Raw genomic sequence first — 14,703 nt, forward strand, 5'->3', positions numbered from 1 at the left:
CCGGGAGGGGTCGGGAGGAGGAACCGGGAGGGGTCGGGAGGAGCCGGCCCGGCCCGGTCCGGTGCCGCTCCTGCGCCCGGCGGGGCTGAAGGCGTCCGGGACAGACGGAGAGCGTTTCTGAGCGTTCCTGTGCGGACCGAGCGCAGCTGGAGCCGGGCACGTGTGAGCAGCAAACAGCTCCTCCGGCAGGGCAGCACGGGCTGCCAACAGCGCTGGGCTCCGACTGCCGGGCCACTGATTCCTGCAGGGGCCAGTGATAACTACAGGGGGCCAGTGATAACTACAGGGGGCCAGTGATTCCTGCAGGGGCCAGTGATTCCTGCAGGGGCCAGTGATAAGTACAGGGGGCCACTGATTCCTGCAGGGGCCAGTGATTCCTGCAGGGGCAAGTCATTCCTGCAGGGTGCAAGTGATTCCTACAGGTGGCAAGTGCCCGCTGCGGGGAGCAGTGGGGCTGTAGCACTGTGCTGCACACACCGGCTGTGCCTGCAGCTCTTCCCCAGGGGATTGTGCCCCTCTGCCCCGTGCTCAGGTGAGACCCCACCTGCAGAGCTGCCCCAGCCCTGGGCTGCGACATCAGAGGGACCTGGAGCTGCTGGAGAGAGCCCAGAGGAGCCACGAGCTGCTCCAGGGCTGGAGCCCCTCTGGAGCCAGCCTGGGAGAGCTGGGAATGTTCCCCTGGAGAAGGGAAGGCTCCAGGCAGAGCTCAGAGCCCTGGGAATGTTCCCCTGGAGAAGGGAAGGCTCCAGGCAGAGCTCAGAGCCCTGGGAATGTTCCCCTGGAGAAGGGAAGGCTCCAGGCAGAGCTCAGAGCCCTGGGAATGTTCCCCTGGAGAAGGGAAGGCTCCAGGCAGAGCTCAGAGCCCTGGGAATGTTCCCCTGGAGAAGGGAAGGCTCCAGGCAGAGCTCAGAGCCCCTTGCAGGGCCTGAAGGGGCTCCAGGAGAGCTGGAGAGGGACTGGGGACAAGGGATGGAGGGACAGGAGCCAGGGAATGGCTCCCACTGCCAGAGGGCAGGGATGGCTGGGAGATTGGGAATTGGGAATTCCTGGCTGGGCTGGAATTCCCAGAGCAGCTGGGGCTGCCCTGGATCCCTGGAGGTGTCCCAGGCCAGGCTGGAGCAGCCTGGGATGGGGAAGGTGTCCCTGGGGATGGGATGGGATGGGATGGGATGGGATGGGATGGGATGGGATGAGCTCTAAGGTCCCTTCCAGCCCAACCCACTTGGGGATTCCCTGATCCTACAACCTCGAGGGTCTCCAAGCTTCAGCTCCTCTTTCCTTCTCTCAGCACTTCTTTGCTTCCAGCAAAGCTCAGCTGGAATCCAGCACAAGTGTAGGATGGACACACGCCCAGTGGTACAAAAATGTACACTCACCCTTCCCTGAAAATGGAATAGTCATGGACAAACAGGCAATTAATCGTGCACAATAAATAATTTGGTCTTTTTTGCAACACCTGAAGCACAGTGAGTAAAAAACACTGATTTGAGAAGAGTAGTATTAAATAAAACTATGCAAAAATGAAGCTCAGCCTTCACACTGGAGGAATGGAGCAAAAACTGGATTTTGTTCAATTTTAATTAAATGCGATCTGGTTCTTCAATATGGAGAAACTAGATTAAAACTGAGGCAAAAATTGAATCCCATTACTATTACCAGTAAATAAAAATACATTGTTTTTTGGTTGAGGGAGCTTTAATAATAAGAGGCATCATAAAGAGAGAAATCAAAACTGGATTGTACATTCACCAGATTGTTCAATACAAAAGCCAACAAAATTAGCCCGTATTGATGTGACAAGCAAGAAGAAATATATTAGTTTCCAGCTCACAACATTCTGCTACACGATATCATTGGGAAACCAAGTCAATTTTGATATCAGTCAGATCCCCATTAAATGAGGCCACTCTTCCAGCAGGCAATCCCACCGGCCTGGCACACAGGAGAGGAGAGGGAAGTGGATTTATTGCAGCCCCTCCACTGCTCCCCAGCGGGGCCCGGGGGGGCAAGTGCTGCCAGGCTCGGGGTGGCCACCCCAGCCACTGCCACGTCTGGGGGCAGGAAAGCCCAGGAAAGGTTTTGTTTTTTTAATATCTGCAGCGATGCTGAGGTCTTCATGTTTGAAATGATGCTGTGGATCAGCGTGGATAATGAGTGTTGTCTGGTGCTTGTCATGGAAGGTGACGTGTTCCAGGGATATAAATATGTATTTCCAAAGCTGTTCCAGGAAAAGGAAAAAAAAAACTGGGTACAGGAGAGAGCTCCTAATATCCTTACTTTAAAAATGTGATACTAAGCAAACAAACTGAAAAACAAATGTTTCTTACCTAAAGTGTTTCTGCTCACTGGGGACACAGCGAGAGCTGCAAATGGAGAATGAGGTTCAGGGAATGAGTCCACATTGAAGGAAATATGATAATAACATTAACAATAACATGAACTGTATTAGTAACAATAATAGCAATAATAATAATAATAATAATAATAATAATAATAATAATAATAATAGTGTACCTCTTAAGGGTTAGGTGAAATATTTGAATCAGGCATTCTCTAAGCAGATGTAAAGTGTCCCGTTGAGCGATCTGCCTAACGAGGCTCATGTGGGTTTCCAGAGCAGCTCCTGCCTTGCTCTCCCAGGAAGGGCAGTGAATTGAAGGCCTGTGAGGAGGCAGGAGCATCCTGCTGCCTGGCCAGCTTCCTTGCCACTGTAACCTGGTAATTGTGCTGGAGCCTGGCCTCCCGATGGCTGGAGCCTCCGTGTGCCTCAAATCCTGAGATGTTAATTTTCATCTCTGATTAAGCTGCAGACCAGCCAAGGCTCCTTTTATTAAGTCAGGCAGACTCCTACCTGCTTCCCGAGGGCTAAATTTGGCTGGCAAAGCCATTGTAATATTGTGTAATTAATTTGCCAGTCAAATAATTTCTGCAGGGCTCTAATTTACTTATCTGTCTGCAACACTAATGAATCTCCCAGCTCAGTACTTTAATCATGTTTTCTGCCTTTTTATCTCCTTTTTTAACTCCAACTTTCCTAATTGTTTACTACGGGCTCATCTGTAACCTGTATTTTGGGGCTGTGTTTGTTCTCACAACAAAAGGCAGCCAAGCATGTGAACTCTGTAGTTCTCCTTCATGGCTGGGAGCTGCTGAAAGCCTTCCTTGCTTTCTTCTTCAATTCCAGCAAGCAGGAGAGCTGAGTCAATAAAAATCAAGATGCAAAAATCCAGGAGAAAAAGCCATTTGTATCTGGAGGACTTCAGGTGGTAACTTCATTCCAGCCCGTGTAACCCGTGTGCAGGACTTCCTAAAGGTCATTCCCTGATTAGTGCCAGGGGGTAAATATGTTTCAAAAAACGTGGGTATGACACCTGAGGACAGCACTGAAAGGTGGCCATGGTGCTGGGTTGATGCCTGGACTCGATTATCTGAAAGCTCTCCTCCAGCCTTAACGATTCTTTGATTCTTTGAAATGTGACACTGGCAGGTTTTTACTTATTTAACTTTGCAAATCACAAGTCTGTAGCAATTGTTTGTTTTTCTAATACATTTACTACATAAAATACTGTAGTAAGGGCACGTTCCTGTAGTGTTTCGTACTTAGGTGTCGTTCCAACACACTAACTCTGATGTTTGTCGCTTCACAGTTTTCCTAATCTCTAACAGAAATGTTTTTTGAAGGAGAACAGGAATGCTCAATAAAAGATAATTAATAATACAGAATCACAGAATCCCTGAGGCTGGAAAAAGCCCTCCCAGACCACCAAGTCCCAGCTGTGCCTGATGCCCACCTTGTCCCCAGCCCAGAGCCCTGAGTGCCACCTCCAGAATTCCTGGGACACCTCCAGGGATGGGCACTCCAAACCTCCCTGGGCACTTCCAAGGCCTGAGCCCCCTTTCCATGGGGAAATTCCTGCTGCTGCCCACCCTGAGCTCCCCTGGCCCAGCCTGAGGCCGTTCCCTCTCCTCCTGTCCCTGTTCCCTGGAGCAGAGCCCGACCCCCCCGGCTGTCCCCTCCTGTCAGGAGCTGTGCAGAGCCACAAGGTCCCCCCTGAGCCTCCTTTTCTCCAGGCTGAGAGGTTGGAATTCAGGTTGGAATTCTGCACCCCCTCATTTGGGTACCTCAGAGAAATGGATGATACGGCCATGTGATGAAAGAAAAATAATTCGATGTATTTAAGTGTAGATGTCTGGTGCCACTGCCGTGGGCTCAGGTGTTACACAGAGGTGTCAGACACACCTGGGAGCGGAGACCTGCAGCTCTGCCATTGCTCCAGGGCTGGATCCACCACCTGAACCCTCTTCACCTGGTTGTTTTACACCACTGGGCTTTGCTGCTGCATTCTACTGAATGAGAGTGTTGGTTTCCAGGAGGAATTCTGAGTGTAAACACTGAATCCTGGGAACAAGTGCCGTGGTAGGAAGGAAACGGGGACTTGCCCATCTGTCTCCTCAGAGCCCTGCTGTGATCCCTGTTCCCATGCAGCCCGGGGACTTTGGAACAGAGCTCTTGCCAGGCTCCACGGGCGTGGAGGAGAGATGCTGTGGAAAACAGCGGGAGAGTTTATGCGTGCATCTGACGAGAACTGACGAAAAACGCAGAAACTTGAGCAGATCAAAGAAAAGCCCATCCCCAGGGCCAGGGGCGGCCTCCCCGAAAGGCGTGAGGTTCCCGAGGTACCAGCAATGAGTTAATCCCACCCAGGAATGCGGAGGAGCTGCCAGATAACAGAGTGACATTGTTTTTCCCTGATGTCAGCACAGAAACCCAAACACAAAGAGGTGAATGTAGTCCTTGGAGGCAGCTGAATGTGGAGCTTGTGCCGGCATCCAGCCGCATTGAAACAAGATGACAAAGTGTTTCCTGGAAGCAGGGGCTGGCTCGGGCCAGCTGGGCCGTGCTGGGAAGGACCAGGGATGTGCTGTGGTGGGAAGGGTCAGGGATGTGAGCAGGACAGGGCCCCATCCTGCTCCCTGCTGTTTGTGAGCACGCAGCTCTGGCAGGGCTGGGGCTTCCACCCCGTAATGCACATCCATCCACGGGCGTCCTATTTCCCTCTACGGTCACTTGCATCCTATTTCCCTCTACGGTCACTTCAAGGCAGCTTATTTTCTCCCGTGGCATCCTCGTGCTGAGCCTTGCCTGAACAATTCACCGTATCCTGTGTTTGGGAGGTGATGAGGTCTAGAGCATGTCCAGACCAGGCTGGACGAGGAGCCTTGTTTCACTTCAATATCGGCAGCACTTGTGTTGCTGCCACGGGGACAGTAATTAAATACTTGCTGAAAGGCTTCGGATGTGGAGCTGCTCTTCTCAGCAGGCAGAATGTGCTCTGCCTCCATCCACCTCCCAGAGGGGAAGTTTCACAACCGGGTGGCTGTCCATCACAGCTGACAAATCCATAACAGCACAGTAATAGCTGTATTGTTCACTTTTGGCTATTCTGAACTCCACAGGAAAGTAAACAAAACGAGGAAAAAACTGAAGAGAAAGCTTTAAATTGCTTTGTGTTTTTATTGCAAGGTTGGTATTAGCACCCTTGGCTCAGCCTGGTGAGGAGCCATGGCCACTCTGCACCTTACGTTACACACAAACCAGAGTTTGGGTGTTGATTGGGAAATCCAGATCCAGTTACTCCCAGAAAGCAGCTTCCTAAAATCTGGCTGCAAGAAAGTCAAGCTGCAGGTGCTGTTTTCTGACAGGATGGAAAAGGCTGAGTGGCCAAGGTTATGGATGTCAAAATGGGGATGGGTGGGTGGGTGGGGAAAAGCCGCGTGGGATCGGTGGGAGAATAAATTAAATACGGTATCCAGTATTCTCCCCTGGCAGGGTGTGAGGCCCTGGCACAGGTGCCCAGAGCAGCTGTGGCTGCCCCTGGATCCCTGGCAGTGCCCAGGCCAGGCTGGCACCGCGGCTGGAGCAGCCTGGGGCAGTGGGAGGTGTCCCTGCCGTGGCAGGGTGGCACCGGGTGGCATTTAGGGATGTAAACCGTTCCCGGCCTGTGACGCTGTGGGCAGCCCGCTGCACACCGCGGGCAGCCGGCGCTGCCGGGGCCACGGTGCTCGGCCCCTGGCAACGGGCACTCCTGTGAAGCCAGCGGACGGGGCTGCCTTTGCTGCGTCTCCTCACGGGTTTGGGTTCCTCTCCGTCAGCAGCGGGGCTCCCAGCCCGCCGGGTCCTGTCCCCGCGGGGACCGGCACCGCGGGCTGCCCCAGGCCGCGAGGCCCTGCTGCGGCTCCCCGCGCACGGACGGGCCGGTGCCGCCCGCGGGGCTCCGTGTCCCGCTGCCGGGGCTCCGTGGCCGTGTCCCGCTCCGTGGCCGTGTCCCGGTGCGGGCCGAGCGCGGTGCCGGCAGAGGGAGTTGCGTGGGGCCGGGCCGGGCCGGGCTGCGGCACAGGCCGCGGCCCGCCCTCCATTTGGGGGCGCCCGGCGCGAGGCCCTCGCAGCCGGGGATGTAGCTCAGTGGTAGAGCGCGCGCTTCGCATGTGTGAGGTCCCGGGTTCAATCCCCGGCATCTCCAGGCGGTTCTTTTTTTCTTTTAAAGTTCTTTTTTTTTTTTTTTTTCTCCCGTCTCCCCGCGCGGCCGCTGGTTCCGCCGGGCCGGGCCAGCACCGCGCCGCCGGCACGGCACAGCCCGGCCCGGCCGTTCCGGTGCCGCTTCCTCCCGCCCGGGAGCCCCGCGGGGAAAATCAAAGCGCTGCGGCCACAAAACGCGGCGGCTCCTCCGCCGGCAAAAAGGAACTGCATTGGCCGGGAATCGAACCCGGGCCTCCCGCGTGGCAGGCGAGAATTCTACCACTGAACCACCAATGCACGCTCGGCAGGTTCCCCCCGCCCCTGGCTGAACCGACGCACCAATGGCACCGCTGGTACCGATGGCACCGATCGTACCAATGGCATCGATGGTACCGATGGCACCGCTGGTACCGATGGTACTGATGGCATCGATGGTACCAGTGGCACCAATGGCACCGCTGGTACCGATGGCACCGATCGTACCAATGGCATCGATGGCACCGATGGCACCGATGGCACCGATGGCACCAATGGCACCGCTGGTACCGATGGTACCGATGGTACCGATGGTACCGATGGCATCGATGGTACCGGTGGCACCAATGGCACCGCTGGTACCGATGGTACCAATGGCACCGATGGTACTGCTGGCACCGCTGGTACCGATGGTACTGATGGCATCGATGGTACCGATGGCACTGATGGCACTGCTGACATTGATGGCACCGCTGGTACCGATGGTACTGATGATACCGATGGTACCGATGGCACTGATGGTACCACTGGTACCGATGATACTGATGGCATCGATGGTACCGCTGGCACCGATGGCACTGATGGCACCGATGGTACTGATGGCATCGATGGTACTAATGGCACTGACGGTACCGATGGTACCGATGGCACTGATGGCACCACTGGCACCGCCAGCAATGATGGTGCCGATGGCACCACTGGCATCGATGGCACTGCTAGCACCTCTGGCACTGATGGTACTGATGGCACTGATGGTACCAATGGTACCGATGGCACCTCTGGTACTGATGGCACTGATGGTACCGCTGGCATTGATGGCACCACTGGTACCACTCGTATTGATGGTACTGATGGTACCGCTGGCATTGATGGCACCGCTGGCACTGATGGCACCGCTGGCACCGATGGCACTGATGGCACCGCTGGCACCGATGGTACCGCTGGCACCGATGGCACTGATGGCACCGCTGGCACCGATGGCACTGATGGCACCAATGGCACCGATGGCACCGATGGTACCGATGGCACTGATGGCACCGCTGGCACCGATGGCACTGATGGCACCGCTGGCACCGATGGCACTGCTGGTACTGCTGGCACCGCTGGCACCAATGGCACCAATGGCACCGATGGCACCGATGGCACCGATGGCACCGCACCCACCTGCTTCGTTCTCCCTCTCAGCCCCACACGCTCAAGCAGTGCTTTTTAGCCCTCATTTCCAGGGGAGAAAAGTTTTTAAAAAGTCAGCACTACCCGTTAAAGATCTTTCCTCTAAAGGATTAAAAACCCCTGGGAAAGTGTATAAGGCACCCATCATACACCCCACAGAGTCTGGCCTGACTGCTGGTTTTGGTCTTGTTCATCTCTCACAGATGCAAGATGTCACTCATCATTATTTCTGTAATAATTTTAAAAACCTTTTTTTTTTTCTCTCAGCATATTCTTTGAGAACTTCTTATGTTTCTAAGCATTCTGTTTGTATCAGGGATAAACTAATAAGCAAGGAGTGATTTAATGGAAGAACCTCAGGAGATTACAGCTGAAGGTTTCCAAGATTCTTCACCCTTAGCACTATGGTTGGAGTCGACCTTAAAGGTCTTCTCCAACCTAAATGGTGCTATGATCATTCTTTACATTTAAAACCTTTTGGATCAGGTCACAATCGTGTATTTTTGTTCCTTTTCCATCCTGGAAGGACTTTGCCAGGGGACGCCAGCAGTTAAGGCCTCAGAGGCTCAGTTGATCCACAAAGGAGTCACCAGAGCGTGCTCAGGATGGTCTCTGTGACTTGCCAGGTGATGACATTTCAGCACACCGTGCCTGTGTGTGGTGATGTCACCAGTGAGTCCTAGGCTGTGCTGTGACATGGCCACGCTGTGCCCCAGAATAAACGATGCACACTCCTGACGCTCAGTTTGCCTTGGACACGCTCCCACAAACAGCCACACGTGAGCCAGAGTCCAAGGAAAAGCTGCAACGAGTGCTTCACGTCAAGGGAGCGCTGAGATTTACGTACGAAAGTGCTGGGGAACACCGCCCGGGCAGGAGGAACAGCCACTGCCACCCACTCGGCACGGGTCAGAAGCAAGCAGGTGTTTTCTGGTTCAACCTTGTGGCACTGCGGGCCACGTTCCAGTGTCCTGTGTGTGCATGTGCATGAACACCACAATGTGACAACGCAGCACAGCTCCCTTTCCTTCTCAGCTTCCGCTGGCAGAAGGCGACACAATAAAAACTGTAAGTAACAATTGTTACTGAGGCTGCGGCTTACGGTTGGATTAGTCAGCCCAGCAAAACTGTTTTCTCAGACAAGCCCAGGACCAAAACCCCCCAGGCACTTAGGCAAACGCTATTCATACTGAGAAGCCCCCAATTCCCCGTTTTGCTGTGTCTGGGAGTCAGCCACGCGGAGCCTTCTCCCTCCTTTTGTCCTCCTCTCATTCCTGGTGAGCTGAGGCTCTGCCAGGCAGGGACATCTGTGCACAGCCACACGGGACCCAGCAGCGCGTCCTCGGAGAGGGTCACGGAGTCAAAAACCGTGGGCTGGCTGCGGTTGGAAAAGCCCTGTGAGATCACCGGGTCCAAGAGGTCACCCAGCGCTGGCAGGGCCACCTCTGAACCCTGTCCCCAGGTGCCCCTCTGCTCCGTGGGGCAGGCAGAGCAGAACGTGCTGCTCGTGCCACGGCCTGGAGAATTATTGCACAGAGGGTCCCCGCAGTGACAGACTCTGCACCTCCCGTTCCCAGAGCAGAAACGGAACCTGTCCTTGCGCTCGTGGTTAACAACTCAGAGAACAGTTTCTCATGTCCCTCAGACTGCTTTGCATCTGCTCAGAACATCTGGGAGTGTTGGCTGGCGTCCTGCAGGGAATTCTGTCACCAGGAGGAGTTTGGTGACTCCCAGGCCTCCCTGGGGCCCAAATGTCAGCCCAGAACACGCTCTGGGAAACTGTTCCCAAGCTGTGTGACCCAGGCTCACACTTGGCTTCCCTCAGAACTGACTGGGAGTAGGAGGGTGCTGAACGGGGGCAGAAATTGAGACCTGCAACATTAGAAATGGTGGCCCAGAGCCTCAGAACTGGTGAGAATCTCAGAGGATCAGTTCAGCTGAGTAGAAACCAGAATCCTACTCCCACAAAACAAGCAGTTCCAAGGGGTTGCTTGTCTCAGCTGCCACAATGGCTGGGAGAAGGTTTCCTGCCAAGCTGCAGATGGATCTGTTCCGTGTGCCCCAACGGACACGGCTCCGTTGCAGCAAGCCCAGAGGAGGTGACAGAGTTGGAAAGGGGACTGGAGCTCCCCTCTGAGCCTGAGAAAGCTGGGCCTGTTCAGCCTGGAGGGGAGAAGGCTCTGGGGACACCTCACAGCCCCTTCCAGTGTCTGAAGGGGTGGAGAGCAGAGCCAGAGAGGGACTCTTCACCAGGAGCTGCAGGGAGAGGGCAACGGGGAATGGCTTCACACTGACAGAGGGGAAATTTAGGTCGGATATGTGGAATAAATCCTTCCCTGGGAGGATGGGGGGGCCTGGCACAGGTGCCCAGAGAAGCTGTGGCTGCCCCTGGATCCTGGCAGTGTCCAAGGCCAGGTTGGACACTGGAGCTTGGATCAGCCTGGACAGTGAAGGTGTCCCTGCTTCTGGCTGAGGCCTGACAGAGCAGAGCCCAGGAGGTTCAGGTGTTTCTGCTGACTCTGCTGTGTCCCTCTGAGGAGGATGCTGCAGCTCAGGGCCGCCCACAGCCTCTCTGCCCAAGTTCAGCTGGTGCACTGTGACAGGAACAAGGTTGGGTTGATAGGCAGTGGTAAATCTGCTCAAATCAAGCTTCAAAGTGCAGGTGTGGCTTACCTGGGGTGTGGCAGTGGGTATCATTGCTTCCCTCCTGCCTGCTGCCTTGGACACGTGTTCCCATGTCTCGTGGAGGGACTGTGCAGTCACCCCACATAAAATGGGTGTTGCATTGATCTTTGTCCTGGCACATGAAAATGGGGAAGTGTGACAGCACAGCTGTACCTGCACGGCTGCCTCTGATCCACCTGCTCACCTGGAGCTGCATTAAACCAGGTACATCCTGGAGAAGCAGCTGAGGGAGCTGGAAAGGGGCTGAGCCTGGAGCAAAGGAGGCTCAGGGGGGACCTTGTGGCTCTGCACAGCTCCTGACAGGAGGGGACAGCCGGGGGGGTCGGGCTCTGCTCCCAGGGAACAGGGACAGGAGGAGAGGGAACGGCCTCAGGCTGGGCCAGGGGAGCTCAGGGTGGGCAGCAGGTTGAAAATTTTTAGAAATTCAGGAAGAATTTCTTCACCAAAGAGTGCTCAGGCCTTGGCAGGGGCTGCCCAGGCAGGTTTGGAGTGCCCATCCCTGGAGCTGTCCAAGGAATTCCACGACCTGGCACTCAGTGCTCTGGGCTGGGGACAGGGTGGGCATCGGGCACAGATGGGACTCGATGGCCTTGGAGGCCTTTTCCAACCTCAGGGATGCTGGGATTCTGTAAATGGAGATCTTAGAAATAAAGCCCAATGGGTGAATCAGAGCACCATGAAAGACAGCAGACCTCTGTGCAAGAACCAGCTGGTGTCTCACTAACACACGCTCACCACTTTGTATCACCAGGCAAGCCCAGTCAACCTTTCCAAAGCACTGAAGACAACCAGAGGCCTTTCAAAATGGCTTCTCAAAGCCTCTCCATAAAGGCTTCCCAAGCACGTTCCTGTCTCCTCTTCCAGAGTGCAGAGAAATTGCTCCATCCCCGGCAAGTTCTCCGCTGAGTGGAGCACACGCACATCAACTCGATTTTAACAGGTCACGGAACAAGCCGGGCATTTAAAAATATCCACCTACCCAAAAGGACAAATGAATCCGCACTGTGGAGCCCTCAGCAAAGATGGTTGGAACAAAACAAACAAAACAATCGTGGTAATCTTTTAGGGAAGACTTATAATGTAGAACAACTTGTCAGTGCGGGTTAAAGTTTTAAGGCCTAGCAATTTTGACAGCGTCCCTTTGAGCACAGCGAGCGCGCGGGGACGAGCAGGACAGCAAAAGGTCACTTGGTCACACATATCTGCTGCCTCTCTGAAGTTTAGCTCAAGAGCCACTAGGCACGTCCCAATTAATTATTTAAATCTGCAGGGAGGAATATTTCAGTAGGTGAAAAAGCATAGTCTGAAATTCCGGGGAAAGTACAGGACGGCTGGCGTGGTCAAAATGGTGCTGAGGGAAAATGGGGTGAGATATCCCTGCCACGGCCTTCGGACACGGAGAGGAGCCACTCCCATCCAGGAATGCTGATTGTTCCAGATGCCAGCCGCTCAGGGATTTTCCAATACCCTTTCTTCTTCAATGGAATAGTTCTGGATCACAAAAGGTCACTGAAACCAAATTGACAATGATACATGTGGTTATTTAAAATAACTTCTCCCGGCACAATTATTGATGATGCTGCTGGCAATCTGCACGTTCCTTATAAATGCATGCACACCCTGAAACTGTTCATCCCAGATCCTGCCTGAAGTGTCCCAAAAGAAAGCCATCAGGCAGGCAATGCCAGGGAAATGGGCACTGGAAGCAAACAGGAGACTCAAATCCTGGATTTATTCATTACAGGATACCAGGCTGGGAGTTTTAAAAAGTCACTGGAGATGTCTTTGAAGAGGCTTTCTAAGCTTTTCCTAATCAATTCAATGGAGAAAATACCTGGATAAACAGCAGACATGTGCAGTCACCAGGGCTGTTTTCATCTGTCATTGTCTGAGAGAAAAAAATAATACAGCACAAATTCTGAAGAGCCTTTTGCCTTGCTTTTGCTGAATACAATCTCTCACTCCAGCACATGTACAGAAAATAAATTTAATAGGGCTTTTTTTTTTTTCATATTTCCTCCCACAACAAAGCTCCCTAAACATTCAAAGAGAAAATAACTACTCTTGACTAGCCCAAGCAGTCTTGCTTTCTAGAAGATCCTGCCCTTCTTTTCTTTACCAATGGAATTTACGTTGTCTGTCAGACCTAGCTCGGCCATTTGCCCCACAAAACCAGGGATGCTCCACATCCCTTCCTCCCATTCCCTCCTGTGCTGCCACTGCAGGGAGAGGCCAATTAATTACGGCGTTCGTCCTGCTGCAAATAACGCGACCCGCGACCTTATTCTTTTAAAACTGCAATTTCTGCATTTGTTTCTGCGGCTCAGCCCTGGCGCGGGACCTCGATGGGACAGCAATCAATCAGACATAACTACAGCGCTAACACAACAGAAAAACCAGCCCCTTTCTCCCCCTCAGACACACGGACACGGCGGCTGGATTTATCTGCTGCAGCGTAGGGAAATCAGTCCCTGAAGAGCAGCGGCACGTCCTGCTCCGGGGAAAGCCCAGGGCTGCACCCGCAGGGACACCCGACACCACAGCCCGAGGTGGGACACGCCTCACCACAGCCAGCACCTGCATTTTCCAGCGGCAGGACCTGCCGGGGATCCTGCTGGAAAAACCCCAGCAGAGAAACCCTGCGTCTGTTTCTGTCCCTTTGTCTCAGCTCTCCTGCGGCTGTCACCACCCTTTGCTCCTCACAAAGACGTTTTTTCCTGAAGACAGACTAGCAGAAAACATATTTGTGAACGTATGAACAGATTTTCTTCTTATGATACATAACTCTGGCATGCAGTCAGGAAACGATGATGATCTTTTTCCCCATCTTGCCTTGCTAATGAAGAGAAACTGCCTCTGGGGTTGAGGACAAAAGGTGAACTCTCCCTGCACACAATTTACACCTGCTGAGCACATGATTTCGGGCATCTGAAATTCCTGTCTTGGCAGGTGTCCCGGGGACCAAGCCACACGCACGGAGACTTACTCTGGAGGTAACATTTTCATCCAGGCATTAAATAAAAATCAGACTTGAGAGGGATGAATTTTGCAATACTTTCAGGCATCCCATTTTTTTACTTAACCTTGTAAAACTTTCACTCTTCAAACTTAAGAAGCCCAATCTTAAACAATCAGTGACTAAGATAAAAAGACTGGAGGAGTTGAGCAGAAGCCTCAAGCAGGGGAGAGAACACCCATCCCTGTTTATTGGTAGCTGCACTGTGACAGTGGGGAGAACCTCTCCCGGAAAGTGAGATTGCTTGGGAAATGTGATCCTTACAAAGTTTTGACTTTCCCTTTATGAGGAGAGTAGTACAACGCTCTCATTTTCTACCCCCTTCAAGATTTTGCAGGTAGGAAAAAGTTGTGAGACACAGCAGTGCTGGGGTGCAGAAAATTTTCACTTGGGAACCGCCTATAGATACATTTTGCACTCATAAACTGCCCTGTATCAATTTAAATTTGTCATATATTAACATGGACAGTGCAGCTACACCTGGGCAGACAACCACTTTGAGGGGTGGGAGGACAGGGGATTCTCCTAGCTCTAACAAGTATTTGTCAGAGACGGATGAAACATCTAGTGCCATGTTGGAACACATATATGGGGTAGGAATTCACATCCAGAACTTGTGTGTGTTGGATCATGCTGAAATTACTCGCAACAAACTGCATTTAAATACCTTTTTTTTTATTTTTTTAATACCAATTTAAAAAATTCTTCCAATTAATTTTTTTTTATTTTTTTAATACCAATTAAAAAAATTCTTCTGTTCTCACGTGCTCCTTTACACACACCCTAAAACCATATCCTTAGAAAACAATGAATCATTTTCTGGTCTTTCCCCTTTTATTTTCAAATCTTTCTCTTCAGTTGACAGCTTCTAAGCCGGAGTATGTACTAATTCCAGCTGCCCCTCGAGGTCTCAGCCCCTTTTAGGAGCACTAATGTTCCTGGGATAAACACTGCTCCCATCACCAGTGACTGAATATCACTGACTTTGCAGAACTCATGAAATCCAACCCTTGCAGTTGTTCGCTGACTTGAAACGACACCCAGACAGCTGAAGACC

General features: G+C 52.8%; 2 long non-coding RNA genes and 2 other non-coding genes across 7 annotated transcripts; 2 read left to right on the forward strand and 2 right to left on the reverse strand.

Annotated features, from left to right (window-relative positions):
- Positions 1-1,196: 1,196 nt before the first annotated feature.
- Positions 1,197-3,843, reverse strand: LOC128809997 (uncharacterized). Its single transcript, XR_008437883.1, has 3 exons — positions 2,515-3,843; positions 2,328-2,363; positions 1,197-2,218 (listed from the first exon to the last, which is right to left on the reverse strand). It is a non-coding gene; the product is annotated as an uncharacterized LOC128809997 (long non-coding RNA).
- A 2,606-nt stretch (positions 3,844-6,449) lies between these two features.
- Positions 6,450-6,521, forward strand: TRNAA-CGC (transfer RNA alanine (anticodon CGC)). Its single transcript has one exon. It is a non-coding gene; the product is annotated as a tRNA-Ala (tRNA).
- A 222-nt stretch (positions 6,522-6,743) lies between these two features.
- TRNAG-GCC (transfer RNA glycine (anticodon GCC)) lies at positions 6,744-6,814 on the reverse strand. The gene has a single exon. It is a non-coding gene; the product is annotated as a tRNA-Gly (tRNA).
- A 1,105-nt stretch (positions 6,815-7,919) lies between these two features.
- Positions 7,920-12,555, forward strand: LOC128810011 (uncharacterized). 4 transcript variants are annotated; one of them, XR_008437887.1, is made up of 3 exons: positions 9,993-10,255; positions 11,382-11,684; positions 12,375-12,555. It is a non-coding gene; the product is annotated as an uncharacterized LOC128810011 (long non-coding RNA). The 4 variants fall into 4 exon arrangements; XR_008437885.1 differs by lacking the exons at positions 9,993-10,255; positions 12,375-12,555 and adding an exon at positions 7,920-9,013 and having other exon boundaries at positions 11,382-11,688; XR_008437886.1 differs by lacking the exon at positions 12,375-12,555 and having other exon boundaries at positions 9,982-10,044; positions 11,382-11,688.
- Positions 12,556-14,703: the final 2,148 nt, after the last annotated feature.

This window comes from Vidua macroura, chromosome 7 (genome assembly GCF_024509145.1).
Source record: "Vidua macroura isolate BioBank_ID:100142 chromosome 7, ASM2450914v1, whole genome shotgun sequence".
In the NCBI taxonomy this organism is placed as follows: Eukaryota; Metazoa; Chordata; class Aves; order Passeriformes; family Viduidae; genus Vidua; species Vidua macroura.